The sequence below is a fragment of the Petromyzon marinus genome, chromosome 7 (assembly GCF_048934315.1).
Source record: "Petromyzon marinus isolate PM22_M1 ecotype Great Lakes invasive population chromosome 7, UKy_Petmar_22M1.pri1.0, whole genome shotgun sequence".
In the NCBI taxonomy this organism is placed as follows: Eukaryota; Metazoa; Chordata; class Hyperoartia; order Petromyzontiformes; family Petromyzontidae; genus Petromyzon; species Petromyzon marinus.
In genome coordinates this window covers 15,737,128-15,751,919 of record NC_133673.1, presented here as the reverse complement: position 1 = coordinate 15,751,919, position 14,792 = coordinate 15,737,128, and the positions used below count along the sequence as shown (strand labels likewise).

Below are 14,792 nucleotides of genomic sequence, written 5' to 3'. Positions count from 1 at the left end.
GCCACTGTGTGCGCCTCTTACTGCCGCGCCGGGAGATGGAATCGAACCCGCGACCTCTGGATTGCAAGTCTCGTGGTGCTGATCGTTTCACCACGGCGGCTCCCCTACGCCAGACAAGCGGTTGTGTAATACGCGCTCCACTTACAGACACGCTACCTCGGTGCTTGTGTATTTAACGGGTTCTGTTTGGCCGGATAGAGGGGGATAAACGGGCGCGGCACGGGGTTGAGTGAGTGGTTGAGTGAGTGTTTGAGTGAGTGGTTGAGTGAGAGTGTGAGTGGTTGAGTGAGTGTGTGAGTGGTTGATTGAGTGAGTGGGTAGTCGAGTGAGTGTGTGAGTGGGTGGTTGAGTGAGTGTGTGATTGGTTGAGTGAGTGGTTGAGTGAGTGTGTGAGTGAGTGGTTGAGTGAGTGTGTGAGTGGGTGGTTGAGTGAGTGAGTGGTTGGGTGAGTGGGTGGGTGGGTGGTTGGTTGAGTGAATGTGTGATTGGTTGAGTGAGTGGTTGAGTGAGTGTGTGAGTGAGTAGTTGAGTGAGTGTGTGAGTGTGTGGTTGAGTGAGTGGGTGAGTGGTTGAGTGAGTGTGTGAGTGGGTTGTTGGTTGAATGTGTGATTGGTTGAGTGAGTGGTTGAGTGAGTGTGTGAGTGAGTGGTTGAGTGAGTGTGTGAGTGGGTGATTAAGTGAGTGTGTGAGTGGATGGTTGAGTGTGTGAGTAGGGGAAGTGGCACAGGCTAGCGAAGATATGGAGCTGATGCATTACAAGATAATATGGAGCTGAGTGGACCTGCCAAAGACTGGGGTACCAGCGGTGTCAAGATCAGCCACTGTGGAGGAGGCTCGTGAATGACGCTGCTCCTGGGCAGTTGGAGGCAGTCGCCCTCCATCAGCAACAACGGAGGTCAGAGGAGCGACGCTTTAAACACCGGGCGGAGCGCCGGGTGGATAAAACGCAGCGAGTTGACAGTCTAGACCACAGCTGGTGCATCTGCAAGCCATTTCACTCAGTCAACCCATCGCACCTGGGTCTGTCCCGTGAACTCCTGTTAGCAGCAAGCCCTCGACACTTCATGTGGACTAAAGTGCACCGCTCACAACCGATAACAGTGACGAATTTCTGAACCAGTATTGGCCCTCCCCTAGGTCGACTCAGCCTTAAATCAGTACATGTCGCGGTGCGTTCACAACAGAGTCAGGCTGGTGAGGTTTTAGCCTCGCTTGGTGTCCGAGCCCGCTGATGGAGCTCAGAGCAGTCTGGGCGAAACGTCATCGCCAACATAATCATCATCGCCATCATCGTCGCCATCATCGCCAACATCGCCTTCATCCAGCAGCGGATCGATCATGTCCATCCATCTTGACGGTGACACCTAACCGCTCTCGACCCGCCCTCTAACCACTCTCTAAGCACTCTCTAAGCTGCCCTTTACCTGCCCTCTCTCTACCTGCCCTCTGCCCGCTCTCTACCCGCCCTCTACCCGCCCTCTGCCCGCCCTCTGCCCGCCCTCTGCCCGCCCTCTGCCCGCCCTCTGCCCGCCCTCTGCCCGCTCTCTACTCGCCCTCTACCCGCCCTCTACCCGCATTCGATCTGCTCTCTAACCGCTCTCTGGCCACAAGGCGCAGTTAACGCGTTCTGTGATCACTCCGTGCGTGCAGCACTAACCGCAAGGGGCAATTCTGCTCCTTTGTGTCCCAAATGTTCCAGCGCAAGGACAAACATTCACCGTGTAGCCTCAACATACTTTTGGGGCAAGTGCTGTTGGCGAGTTACACCTATGAAAGCCGGCACGGCGCGCGAGGGGGTGGGTGGCCAGCACCACGCTCGGCCGCTTTGTCTCCGCCAGATGCACCGAGTAGGCTGAGTCGACCTAGGGGAGGTCCAGAACCGGCTCGCTGGTGTTGGCCATGAGCGAGAATCGAACCCGGTGTCGCTAACCCCGCCACTACCTCTCCCCCAATTGTGAAATGAGACACTCAGACACGCACACACGCACACACACACGCGCACGCACACACACACGCGCACACACACGCGCGCACACACACGCGCGCACACACACGCGCGCACACACACGCGCGCACACACACGCGCGCACACACACGCGCGCACACACACGCGCGCACACACACGCGCGCACACACACGCGCGCACACACACGCGCGCACACACACGCGCGCACACACACGCGCGCACACACACGCGCGCACACACACGCGCGCACACACACGCGCGCACACACACGCGCGCACACACACGCGCGCACACACACGCGCGCACACACACGCGCGCACACACGCACGCACACACGCACGCACACACACACGCACACACACACGCACACACACACGCACACACACACGCACACACACACGCACACACACACACGCATACACACACGTACACACACACGTACACACGCACACACACACACAAATACAAAGATCTCCCGTATAGCCTTAACATACTGTTGTGGCAAGTGCTGTTAGCAAGCAGCACCTATGATGGCCAGAACGGCACACAAGGGGGTGGGTGGCCAGAACCACGCCCGGCCGACTTTGTCTCCCTAGTGGCGATGTTTTTCTGCAACGCACCAGGTACTCATTTGAGGCCGAGTCGACCTAGGGGAGGCCCAGAACTGGTTAAGATAATCGTCACTGGTGTCGACCGTGAGCGGGAATCGAACCAGGGTCGCCAGGTTCATAGCGCAGCGCGTTAACCGCTACACTACCGCTCCTCACACAGACACACACACACACGCAGACACACACGCAGACACACACACACGGGCGCACACACACACACGGGCGCACACACACGCAGACACACACGCTACACTACTGGCCCTGGTGTCTCGGGGCGTAATGCGTGTGTCGTATTCGCTAACCACCGCATGTTGTTAAGAGAGAGAATGGTGTGGTGTGGTCTGTGTTGTTATTTTTTTGGTTTGATAATCTCCTTTGTTTCACGAAGCGAGGCCACGAGCAACGTGCACCCCAACAAATGCGGCGGAGAATCCTCAGCGTCCGGACGGCGCCCACCGTGAAACTTTACAAAGTGCACCCCAGAATAAGAGGTTATTACGCGTATTCTTATTTTGTAGTCTCATTTAGTATTCTTTTTTGTATTCTCATTTAGTATTCTCATTTTATATTCTTAACCTATTCTCATTGTTCAAACTTTGATACTAGCAAAAATTTCCCATAGATGTAACTGCTCAACCCGAGCTATAAATTATCCGATACGTGTGGCAGTGCCTTTGTACTGTTCGCTTTTTGGCGTCCTCTGGACTGACACTGGTCGTGAGACTATGCCATAAAGAGGGATATGGTCTCTCTTGTAGTCCAATCAGTTTCAAAGACAATGCAGATATTATCAGAGCATGTTTCTTTGCATGTTCACCACAAGTACTGTGTGGTTAATGCAGACTTGATGCCTCCCAACAAGGTAACCATTTGGCGTTTGAATATCTTAAAACAACTCCTGTTGTGTTGCCAGAAAGGGTACAACTTCATTATTATTATTATTTTATCATACCGATTACTCTGCTCATTTACCTGGGAGCGCCTCACCGAGTCTCGCGACTCTTACCCAGGAGGGTCCTGCCACGTCCACGGCAATTGAGAAACGTTTTTGTCCTTTCAAATGTTCACTCCGTGGCACGCAATTGCCTTCGCTCCCTGCGAATGGCGTCGCGTGATCTTTCGCGACCGCTGGGAAGCAGACGGCGCGTGAAGGTGCAGGCGAGAGCGAGAGAGATGGCGACGGCCTGCCGAGGCCTTCATCCAGCAGTGGATTGATCATAGCCGCTGATGGCGATGACGATTGTGCGTGTATTTTAAACGCACGGCCACTTGCAACTTTACAAAGTGCACCCAAGAAAAGACAAACGCATGCGACACGCCCGCCCGCAAGCACGTACGCACGCACGCGATTGGTCAACGTCACAGCACAGTTATGAAGGTCCATTGTCTGAATCTTTGCCTATTGTGTATTTATCCACTTAAGTCCACGGGGTTATGGATGTACGTATTGAGGTGTTTTTTTTTACTATTCTACTGATATTAAAAACAAGTTTGGCTGGCTGGGTGACTGGGACAGACGGCCACGTGCAAAGGACGTGCGTGCTGCTACTTGATTATAATTATTATTGACGTTGCCTTTGCACCACTGCCAAAACGCAGCAGCAGCAGCATCGGCAAATCATTCGAGAAAAACATTAAAATCGGATTGAAAATAATCACTTTGATTTGAAATCTCCGCCAATATGAAAGCAAGATCTTCAAACGTTTCGGGGGAGTCTCCTTTTCAGGATTTATCGGTTAAATTCGATGTGCCCCCCCCTACCCCAGTCGATGTGATCGCAGCAGTGATGGTAACTGGTTATCTCGCGAGTTAAATAGTTGTCTCGCAACTCACATCCTCGTCTCAAGCCACTGCTGGATGACCGCACCCCCCTTCCCCCCACGCCACGCAACATCGGCCGAGGGTTACTGTTTGACCATACTTCACCACGCTGTGTGAACCAAAGCGAGGCCAAAAAACAACCAGAGCCTCATCGCGCATTACCGCGCCGTGCTGCCGAGCGAGGGGGTGTGGTGGTGCTGCTCTCTTGCCAATAACAAATCTGGCAGCCTCGGCAGAGTTTGTTGAACAAGCCAAATACGACGGCAGCTTTTGCTCGTATCAAACAAATATTGCCCGGATATCATTGGTCTGGGGAAGTTGACGGAAGAAAAAAAAAATTATTATCTAAATATCAGCGCTTTGCAAAGACGCTGGGAATAATTGAAGGAATGTTCCTCCTCTTTTTGCAAACAAGGCGAGGAATGTGGCGTTATACGGCGTCGCTGTGCCAGAGATTAAAACAAAAACCTCCGCCTGTCACGGACCTCTGACGCAGGCCCCTCTGCGGCGAGGTCATCAGTGTCACTCATTCGTGTTCACTCACTCACTCACTTCGTTCATTCGCGCTCATTCATCTTGCATCGGCAGTCGACAGGTAAACGGAATTGCGCGCCGGTGCGTTGGCAGCGGTGTAAAAGCCGAAACAACAGCGACTCTGTCCATCCGCCTACAGAGTAGGCCCATTGCTCGAAACGTCGCTTATTTAGAAGGGTGTGGTGGGGGGGGGGCAGAACTGGTTCAGATATCACTCACTAACGATGATGATACCCCGTGATGGGGTTCCCTGCGCACTGGTACACCCCGCTGCACCCCGCTAATGAAATGAAGCCGGCAAGCTACGGACTGCATCCACACTCACTAATTAATTAATTACTGTACGTGAGTGGGGGGGGGCTTTGTGGGTAGGGCACGTGACGGCTCGGAAGGGACGGGATGACGATGGTGGAGGACGATCAAAGAGTGGCAGCCAAAGGATTGGAAACGCGCGTCCCGGGTGGGCGACTGACGAGGAGGAGATAGAGCGACTTAATGAAATGATATCGTGAGCGGCTTCAGAGTGGATTCTTATTGTCAGTGTTGTTATATCGCAGGGTCGTGAGAGACGGTGGGGGAGGCCTTCATCCAGCAGTAGATTGACCGTGGCTGATGGTGGTGGTGATATTGATGATCGAAATAATGAGAAACGATCGAAATAATGAGATGCGATCGAAAGGACATCGCGCCCGATGCCGTTGATGCTACGACCGCTGCGACACCTCGCCATCACTCCCTTCCTGCTGCCAGATACCAGGACTCGTAGAAAGTCGACGCTCTAAACCTGGCAAGCGTTGCTCACAGAGGCTCATCGTCATCATCCCCACCACCACCAGCACCACCACAACCACCATCGCCACCACGGCCAACACCACCACCAATACACGCCATTCGGCAGTGACGTCACCACGGCGCCTGTACCAGGCGAGGTGCCCTTTGAGGCCACGTGAAGTGTCGGAAGCTCGCTGCTGGCAGGAGGTCACGGGGACAGATCCGGGAGCCCACGTGTTGACTGACAGATACGACTGGCAGACGCACCAGCTGTAACCCCCTGCTGTGCCAACTTGCCGCGTTTTAGCCAACCCGGCGCTCCGCTCGTTGTTGTGATCATCGCTCCCTCTGCCGCCACCACCACCCCGACCGCTAGCACCACGAACGGTCGCGTATGAAAGAAGGACTGCACGACAACAAGGGAAGCTGTTGTAAATATGTGTGGAGCGTGATGGCGTAAACACAACCAGCGAGGGGCAGCAGTTAGGAACTCGGAGCCATTCGCTGTACAGGGGGGGGGGGCTCCGAAACGTCGGAGCTACTTTCCGCACCCGGCGAACGAGTCTACGGAGTTATTTCGGGGGGGGGGGGGCATCTCGCCCAAGGCGTCGCGAACTCACAGCGATGGTCCCCGTGGACCTCTCTCGATCCATCGCTGGGTGAAGTTATCGCGCCACACGCGCGCCGATGTTGCTCGTCGGGGAATGTTGTTTAGTAGCCATACTTCACTTCTCTGGTCGCTACGGATTGCTGAATTAGCGGGGGGTGGAGGATGTAGGGGTGAGGGGCCAGGACTGATTCAGAGATCATTCGCCACGGATGTTAGCCGGGAATTGAATTCGCTAACCACTGCGCCGCCACTCCACATCGATGTGATGTTTGACTGTGACCGTGTGTGTGTGTGTCTGTGTGTGTCTGTATGTGTGTGTTCTGTATGTGTGTGTGTGTCTGTATGAATGTGTGTGTCTGTATGTATGTGTCTGTATGTGTGGTGCGGTAGTGTAGCGGTTAGCGCTGCGCTACGAACCTAACGACCCGAGTTCGATTCCCGCTCACGGACAACACCAGTGACGATTATCTGAACCGGCCCTGGGCCTCCCCTGGGTCGACTCAGCCTCAAATAAGTATCTGGTGCGGTGTGTAAACATCGCCACCGGGGAGACAAAGGCGGCCGGGCGTGGTGTTAACCACCCCATTTCATAGGTGCTACTCGCTAACAGCACTTGCCCCAACAGTCTGCTAAGGCTATACGGGGGAACTTTGCCTTGTGCACAGACGTCCCTGTAAACAAACGCGTTGATGAAGAGCCGCGATGTTTACATTGACACCGCAACTGGCGCACGCAACTCGGCGCGACACGCGACCGCGTTGCGTCAACGCCACGCAACTCTCACCAATCACTAAATGGTTGGTGGCCACGACGGTGATGATGTTGGTGATGATGATGTTGGTGACATTGATGATGATGATGTTGATGCATCAGCAGCAGATCGCGCGTTGGATTGGCGTGCAAAATGACGTTGTGAAGGAACAACATCACAAACTCACAACACATCCCGTCGATAGCAGAGTGGGGGGATTAATATATCGAGCGTATAACAGGTGACGTTTCTATTGCTGTGATGCGTATATGTGCGTTGTTGTGGTGTGTACATGCGTGTTGCTGTGGTGTGTACATGCGTGTTGCTGTGGTGTGTACATGTGTGTTGCTGTGATGTGCTGCGATCAAAGGGTCATTGCCCGAAACGTCGTCTGTTATATATTGTATTTCCTTCTCAGGTCCCACAGCGTTGTTGACGAGTTTGCTGTTCTTCTTGTTGTTGGTGGTGGTGGTGCACCACTGTTAACGTAACAGCAGCAGCAGCATCATCACCAAGCAATGGGTTTCATTTTGATGAGACCCAGCTGCATTACGGCACCGAACGGACATAAATCCACATTCCTCGCTGTTGTTGTTGTTGTTTCAGACCACAAAGGGAACAATGCCGTCCATGTCCAACTCGGCACAGCAGCAGCCTCGAGCTCCATAGGCCCCGGGACTCCGGGAGAAGTTCACAGGCGAGCTTCGCTCAGTGGGAGTTGCTCACTCCCCTCTGCTGCGCCTATTGTCTACCTCTCGTCTCACTCCACTCCCCTACTTCTCTCTTCTCACTCCACTCGCCTACCTCTCCACTCTCACTCCGCTCACCTACCTCTCCCCTCTCACTCTACTCACCTACCTCTCCCCCTCTCACTCCACTCACCTACCTCTCCCCCTCTCACTCCGCTCACCTACCTCTCCACTCTCCGCTCACCTACCTCTCCCCCTCTCACTCCACTCCACTCTCCTACCTCTCCCCTCTCCTACTTCTCCCCTCTCATCTCACTCTCCACTCCCCCTCAATTGCAACCCCCCGCACGGTCTGCAGCCCCCCCCCCCAGCCCTCCGTGCTGTGGACGTCCTGGCCCTTGTCGAAGTGGACCAGAGTCCCGTCCTGTCCACCCGCTCCCTCTCGTCTCACCGCCGAGATGAATATCACCCCTCCCCCCCACACACACACACATACGGGTTGTGCGCGGCATGTCGAGGTGCCCTCGCATTTGTACGTCGGCTGTACAAATCCGCACTGCCATTACGAACTGGACGCAGAAAAAAAATGAGAGCCAACGCCGCGGCTTTTCGACTTTCTGAATTCCATCAGCAGGGTGCGAGCCGCCCGTCGAGCGAGCACTGTTGCGCTGCGATGCAGTTGTGGCCTCCGTGGACACTTCGCCGCCCTGCTACGCTCTTGCTCTGATGAAGGGGCCATTGCCCGAAACGTCACCGATCTTACGCTTGCTCCTTTTAGGGCCCCGGTGTTATTGACAAAAGAGAGAACGGGAGGGAGGAAGGGAGGGGGAACAGAACCGATTCAGATATCACTCGCTGATGATGACACCCGTGGCCGTGACTGGAACTCAGGTGTGGCCACTGAGGAGTGGACCTGCAGATTCACGAGAGGCGAGTGGCGGGGCTGCAGCGGCGAGGGCCATGGGGGTGGGGGGGGCGATTGGGGTGGACAATGGCACGACTGTGACACAGTATCCGGTCAGCACAACAAGTGCAGTACAGCAACATCTTAGGGGGGAAAAACATTCTGTACAATTGCACGTTATGACCATCGTTATTACCATCGTTATTAGCAGTATGATTACTGTGGATTTTTTTTTACGGCTGGGGAAAAAAATGTTTGAGAAAAATCCACCACGATTTTGGCAGATGCAGATTTGGATAGAGGTGGGGGGCGATGGGGGGAAGTGGGGATGGAGGGGGTGTGGGGGGAGGGTTGTGGGTGAGGGAGGGGTGTGGGGGAAGGGGTGTCTGGGGGGAGGGGTGTCTGGGGGGAGGGGTGTGTGGGGGGAGGGGTGTGGGGGGGGAGGGGTGTGGGGGGGGGTTGTGGGTGAGGGAGGGGTGTGGGGGAAGGGGTGTCTGGGGGGAGGGGTGTCTGGGGGGAGGGGTGTCTGGGGGGAGGGGTGTGTGGGGGGAGGGGTGTGGGGGAGGGAGGGGGTGACGTGAGCAGCACACCGGCGTGTGGCTCTTAGCAACTTCTCGTCAAATTTCCGATCTAATTTCTCACTCTCCTTTACTCCCCCACCCCCTCTCTCCCTTCTCTTCTTTCCTCTCTGTCTCCCCCCTCTCACACTCCTTTCTCTCTCTCTCAATTCTCTCCTCCGCTTTCCTGTCTCCCAACCTCTCTCCTTGACTTTCTCTCTAACCTCTCTCTCGCTCCCCCGCTCCTCTTATTTCCTCTGTCTTTTCACGCTCTCCGCTCTCCCTCTCCTTTACTTTGTCTCTATCCTATCTCCCGTTCCCCCCTCTCTTTTTCCTCTCCCCCCCCCCACCTCTCTCTCTTCCACCCCCCCCCCTCTCTTTCTCTCCTATCCCCTTTCTCTGGCAATTCATTCAGTTGGCTCTCTCCCTCCTTGGCCGAACATCGCAGAAGCTCCATCTCTCTTTCGCTCTCTCTCTCCCTGTGTATCTGGCATGGAAGCTGTGTGTGTGTGTGCGTGCATGTGTGTGTGTGTCTTTGTAACAGTTCGAGGGGTTGTGGGACTGAACGGAGACATCAGAGTTCAATTCCCGTCCACGGTCAACATCTCGCGAAGGGCGATTCTGGAACCGCTTCTGAGATCCCCAGTCAAGCTCGCCACCTTCACCAAACCCGCATTGACCAGCGTGGTGAAGTATGGTCAACCAACCTCCCATGACCCGCACGGCGCGTAGGGAGGCCCTCATCCAGCAGTGGACTGGTAAAGGACTTTGAGTTTGTATATGGGAGAGGGTACGTTCTGTGTGTGGGAGCGGTGGCGTAGTGGTTAGCGCACTCCGCTACGAAGCTGGCGACCCGAGTTCGATTCCCCGCCGCATCGTGGCAATTATATTAACCGGTTGTGGGTCTTCCATAGATCGACTCGGCGTTAATTGTTGACCTGCTAATGGCTACACGGGGGAGTGTCTGTATATTTTGAGTGTGGATGTGGTTCCGTTTTGGCCTTCAGAGGTGCTCGCTCACAACACTTGCCCCAGCCGTCTGTGCGGTATATAGGGACAGCTTTGTCTGTATCTCTATATGTACGCGTGTTGAATAATCAGGAACAGCAATGTCACTGCTGTTGATAGAACGAGCGTCTGATTCACTCTCTTTGAACGACACAATGATGATGATACAGTCTGTATCATGATACAGTCTGTATCATCATGATGATGATACAGTCTGTATCATCATCACCATCAATATATTTAGCCATGATCAATCCACTGCTGGATGAAGGCCTTCCCAATCAGTCAACTCCTTCCATAACTCCCGCATTCTTACACTGGCGCTCGTTATGATGATGATTATTTTTATTTTATTAGAGATGGGGAAGAGGAGCTGCCAGATGTGTGGAGCGAAGCCTCGAGCTCTCTGCGCTCACCCAAGGAGACAGTTCACGCACAGCTGGGAGACATTAGCCGGGAGGGTGGGGGTGGGGTGCAGACCCTCCCCCATGCCTCCCACCCTATCCCCTCCTCTCAACATCATTCTCTTATCCCAAGAGCCGTCTGGGTATTAGAGGAATCCTGGAGGCAGAGACACGAGGAGAGACGGACAGACAGAGGGGGAAAGAGATACGAGGACAGGAAAAGACGGTGTGAGACGGGGGGGAGGTGAGATTTGAGACACGGATGGATAGCAAGAGAGAGAGAGACGCACACAGAGCAGAGTCAGTCGAGTTGGTAACAACGACCCACGGGGAACATCCAAGTTGACATTGCCATCACCACCTCCACCATAAACCACCATCACCTCCACCACCACCACCATCTCCACCACCATCATATCCACCATCACCATCTCCACCATCACCATTTCCACCATCACCATCTCCACCATGACAATCTCCACCATCACCATCTCCACCATCACCACCTTCACCTTGACAATCTCCACCATCACCATCTCCACCATCACCATCTCCACCATGACAATCTCCACCATCTTCACCTTGACAATCTCCACCATCACCATCTCCACCATGACAATCTCCACCATCACTATCTCCACCATGACAATCTCCACCATCTTCACCTTGACAATCTCCACCATCACCATCTCCACCATCTCCACCATGACAATCTCCACCATGACAATCTGCACCATCACCATCTCCACCATCACCAAGTGGCAGCACGGCCAAAGTTGCAAACGAGGAAGGCCTCACTAACAATCGCCACTGCTATTAAATGTTGTACAAACATGTTTGACTTGACCATAAGAATGTTTAAGAGGGGCTAAACCACTACGGGGCTGTAGAGGAGGGAGCGTGGGGGAGTAGGGGGAGTGTAGGGGAGGCAATTGTTGTACACAAACACACACACACACGGAGCTGCCAGGGGACACGGCCAGACCGCAACAAAGCCGTCAGCAGCGCAGCCGCCCTCAAAGTCGCTAAGCAAAGGCGGGGACGCTCCGCGGGTTTCTAATCAGCAACGTCCGATGGAAGCCCCCCCCCTGCCCCCCTCCCCTCCCCCCACTTGGCGACGTTGCTCCTACGACAAGACCACTGAGATGTAACCAGCAGCCGCATGAGAAGTGCACCACCACCACCACCACCACCAGGCCCGATGCGCACGTGTCCATTGGTGAATAGAAGGTTAAGAGACAGCGAGCCACAGCGAGTGTGGCCATGCAGCCTAAACTATGGACCCACACAGTAAGCCCATAGACACACACAGAGGAACATGGAGAGACATGGAGATAAGCAGCGACTCACTCGTTGAGATATACACGGAGACATATAGACGTAGAGAGACACACGTAGAGACGAGACGCATAGAAGACACGTCCCAAGAGTGCGACTGTGGCCATGCAAACCAAGCTACAGACCGCACAGTAAACCCCCGCACTGTGGTCGGCGCTCCATCAACGCAGGAGGAGCAGCGACACGACACGAACTCTCTCTCTCTGCTTAAGCCCTCTCGTCGTGGCCAGCAGTAGCAGCAAGCAGCCAGGACCTCGACATTGGCGCCGAGCTCCTGAGCCACGCGGCTTGCTGTGTAAGCCACCGCGCGCAAGATCCGTGCACGGGCGCGTGGGGACTATTCGCGGATTTATTTCCTTCTCGCCTCTGATGAGGCTCACGAAAGGCTGGGAAGAGGAGCAGGGGGGGGGGGCGCTCTGAGTTGAAGGCATTCCTCTCGCGAAAAGGAGAGCGAAGTGTAGCCGCCTTTTCCTCGATCCACTGCTGGATGAAGGTTTCCGGAACAACGCCGTTCCGGTCGTCGAGGGGTGGGGTGGGGGGGTTATTTGACCATATTTCACCACGCTGGTCAGTGAAGGCGGTGAGCCACATAGACGCGTTGACGTGGAGGTGCAGTACAACTATGACGACAGCGCGCTTTTGTGTATCGCGGTCCGCCCATGCGCGTGCCGGCCAGGCTGGAGTTTCCCTGCTTAGCTTCGTGAATGTGGCCGAGATCGGAGGCGGAACGTTCGGCTGATGTGACTGGAAGCGAAATGTTGATCACAGCAATCACGCGATTTGGTGACATTACCGCCGCCGCCGCTGCTGCTGATGCTGAGTTGGCGGCAGTGATGCACAAAGCACAGCCAACACGGCGGAACGCATTCCCCCGTCAACAACAACAGCAGCAGCAGCAAGCAAACGCCGCGTGTGTCGTCTTAAAAAGTGAGAAAAATATATAAAAAATAGGCGACGTTTCGGGCACTGACTCTTGTTCGGAGAAGGGTGAGAGGGAGTATAATGGGCCCACTTTTCGAGGGGCAATGGTGTTTTTCGTAGAAGGGTCATTGCCTGAAACGTCGCCTATTTTTTTTTTTACTTTTCAGGCCAGAGTGTTATTGACGAACGTGTTGGGTTTTTTTGTTCCACGCGTACACGAATGCGGTCAAGTTGTCGACTTAACAGCCAAGGCAAGAGAGGGCGCATCGGGATCTAAGGGTGGCGCTGTGGGTCGCGTACTCTGCTGTGAATTCGACCTGCTGCTGTACTCAATCCCTAGGAACAGTAAACTCATTTCGATAGACTGTGAATAATAGTATAGGCTTTGTCAATCCACACATACATGCATACTGTATATACATACATGAAGCAATAAACACAAAATTCCCTGTATAGCCTTAACAGGCTATGAAGACCGAAACGTCACACCATGGTGTGAGTGCCCACCACCACGCCCGGCCGCCTTTGTCTCCCTAGTGGTGATGTTTACGCACCGCACCAGGTGCTCATTTGAGGCTAAGTCGACCAAGGGGAGGCCGAGGACCGGTTCAGATCATCGCATACCTGTCAACCCCTTATCAGTACCCTACCTGATTACAGACGAATTCAGACCTTATTGGTCACCCCGTGCCCCTTATAAATCTCAACGTTCATCCTACAAAGTCCCATCGCAAGGGAGAAACACAAACAAATAGACAATGTAAATTACTCGTATTGAAACGGCTGCAAGCCGTATGCACCTGAAAACTCAATTTCCCTCTACACAAATACGGAGTAAACCGTGTGGGTTGCCAGGTATGTAATCGTCACTGGTGTTGGGCGTGAGCGGGAATCGAACTCGGGCCGCCAGGTTCGTAGCGCGTACACATGCACAAACCGACACACACACAGCCACTACACGTAGGAGCACCGACCAACACACCACTACCACCACCACAATAACCACCACAACCACCACCACAACAACAACCGCCATTCCTCACTAAGCGGCGGTAACATCACCAACAGTGCGCGTGCCAGGCTAGGTGCACCAGTAGAACCACCAGCACAACCAGTAGCACCACAAGTAGAACCACCAACAGTAGCACCACCAGTAGCACCACCAGCACAACCAGTAGCACCACCAGTAGTAGAACCACCACCAGTAGTAGAACCACCACCAGTAGTAGAACCACCACCAGTAGTAGAACCACCAGTAGAACCACCAGTAGAACCACCAGTAGAACCATCAGCACCACCAGTAGAACCACCAGCACCACCAGTAGAACCATCAGCACCACCAGCAACTCCAACTCGCGCGTGTGGTCTGGTGGAGTCGCTTTTATCAGACTCGCAATCCAGATGCGGCGTGGATGGATGTGTGGATGATGGCCGGATAAGAACTCACTTCACTCGCTCGAGTAAGGAGACTTGGGTTTTTGCAAAGCTGCGTCACGTGTCCCGCGGTCGCCTTTGTCTCTCCCCGACTGCGCCGCTCGTTCTTCCACTCTCCCTCCCGGCTCCTAGTGGGAGCAGAGACGCGTGGCTGCCTCCCCCTCGTCGTCTTCCTCTCTCCTCCGCTGCGCCACCACCACCACCATCATCATCATCCGCAGAAGCGACCCAAGGAGTAGTCGTAGTTGAGCAACCACAGCAGTAGCGGGATAAGCAACCACACCGGCACCTCCGATTAGCGCGGTTGGCTACGTACGGTGCGAAAGAAGTTCAACGGACACAGCAGCAGCAGCAGCCGCAAGCAGCGAGCGCAGCCGCAGTGGCGCCGCGAGCATTCCGCTGCCGACGAAGCGACGGGGAAGTGAGCAAGGAGCTGCTGCGGCGGATTCCAGAGAATGTTCATGGACAAATA

The 14,792-nt window shown here is 54.5% G+C and overlaps 1 protein-coding gene across 3 annotated transcripts in view; it reads right to left on the bottom strand.

Moving 5' to 3' along the window:
- Window positions 1-14,792, bottom strand: part of LOC116940110 (DENN domain-containing protein 2B-like) — an 88,599-nt gene extending 73,807 nt beyond the window's left edge. For all 3 annotated transcript variants that reach the window (XM_076065430.1, XM_076065429.1, XM_076065431.1), the window contains exon 1: window positions 14,334-14,792. The gene's annotated coding sequence lies outside the window, so the exon portion shown is untranslated. The remainder of the gene's footprint in view (window positions 1-14,333) is intronic.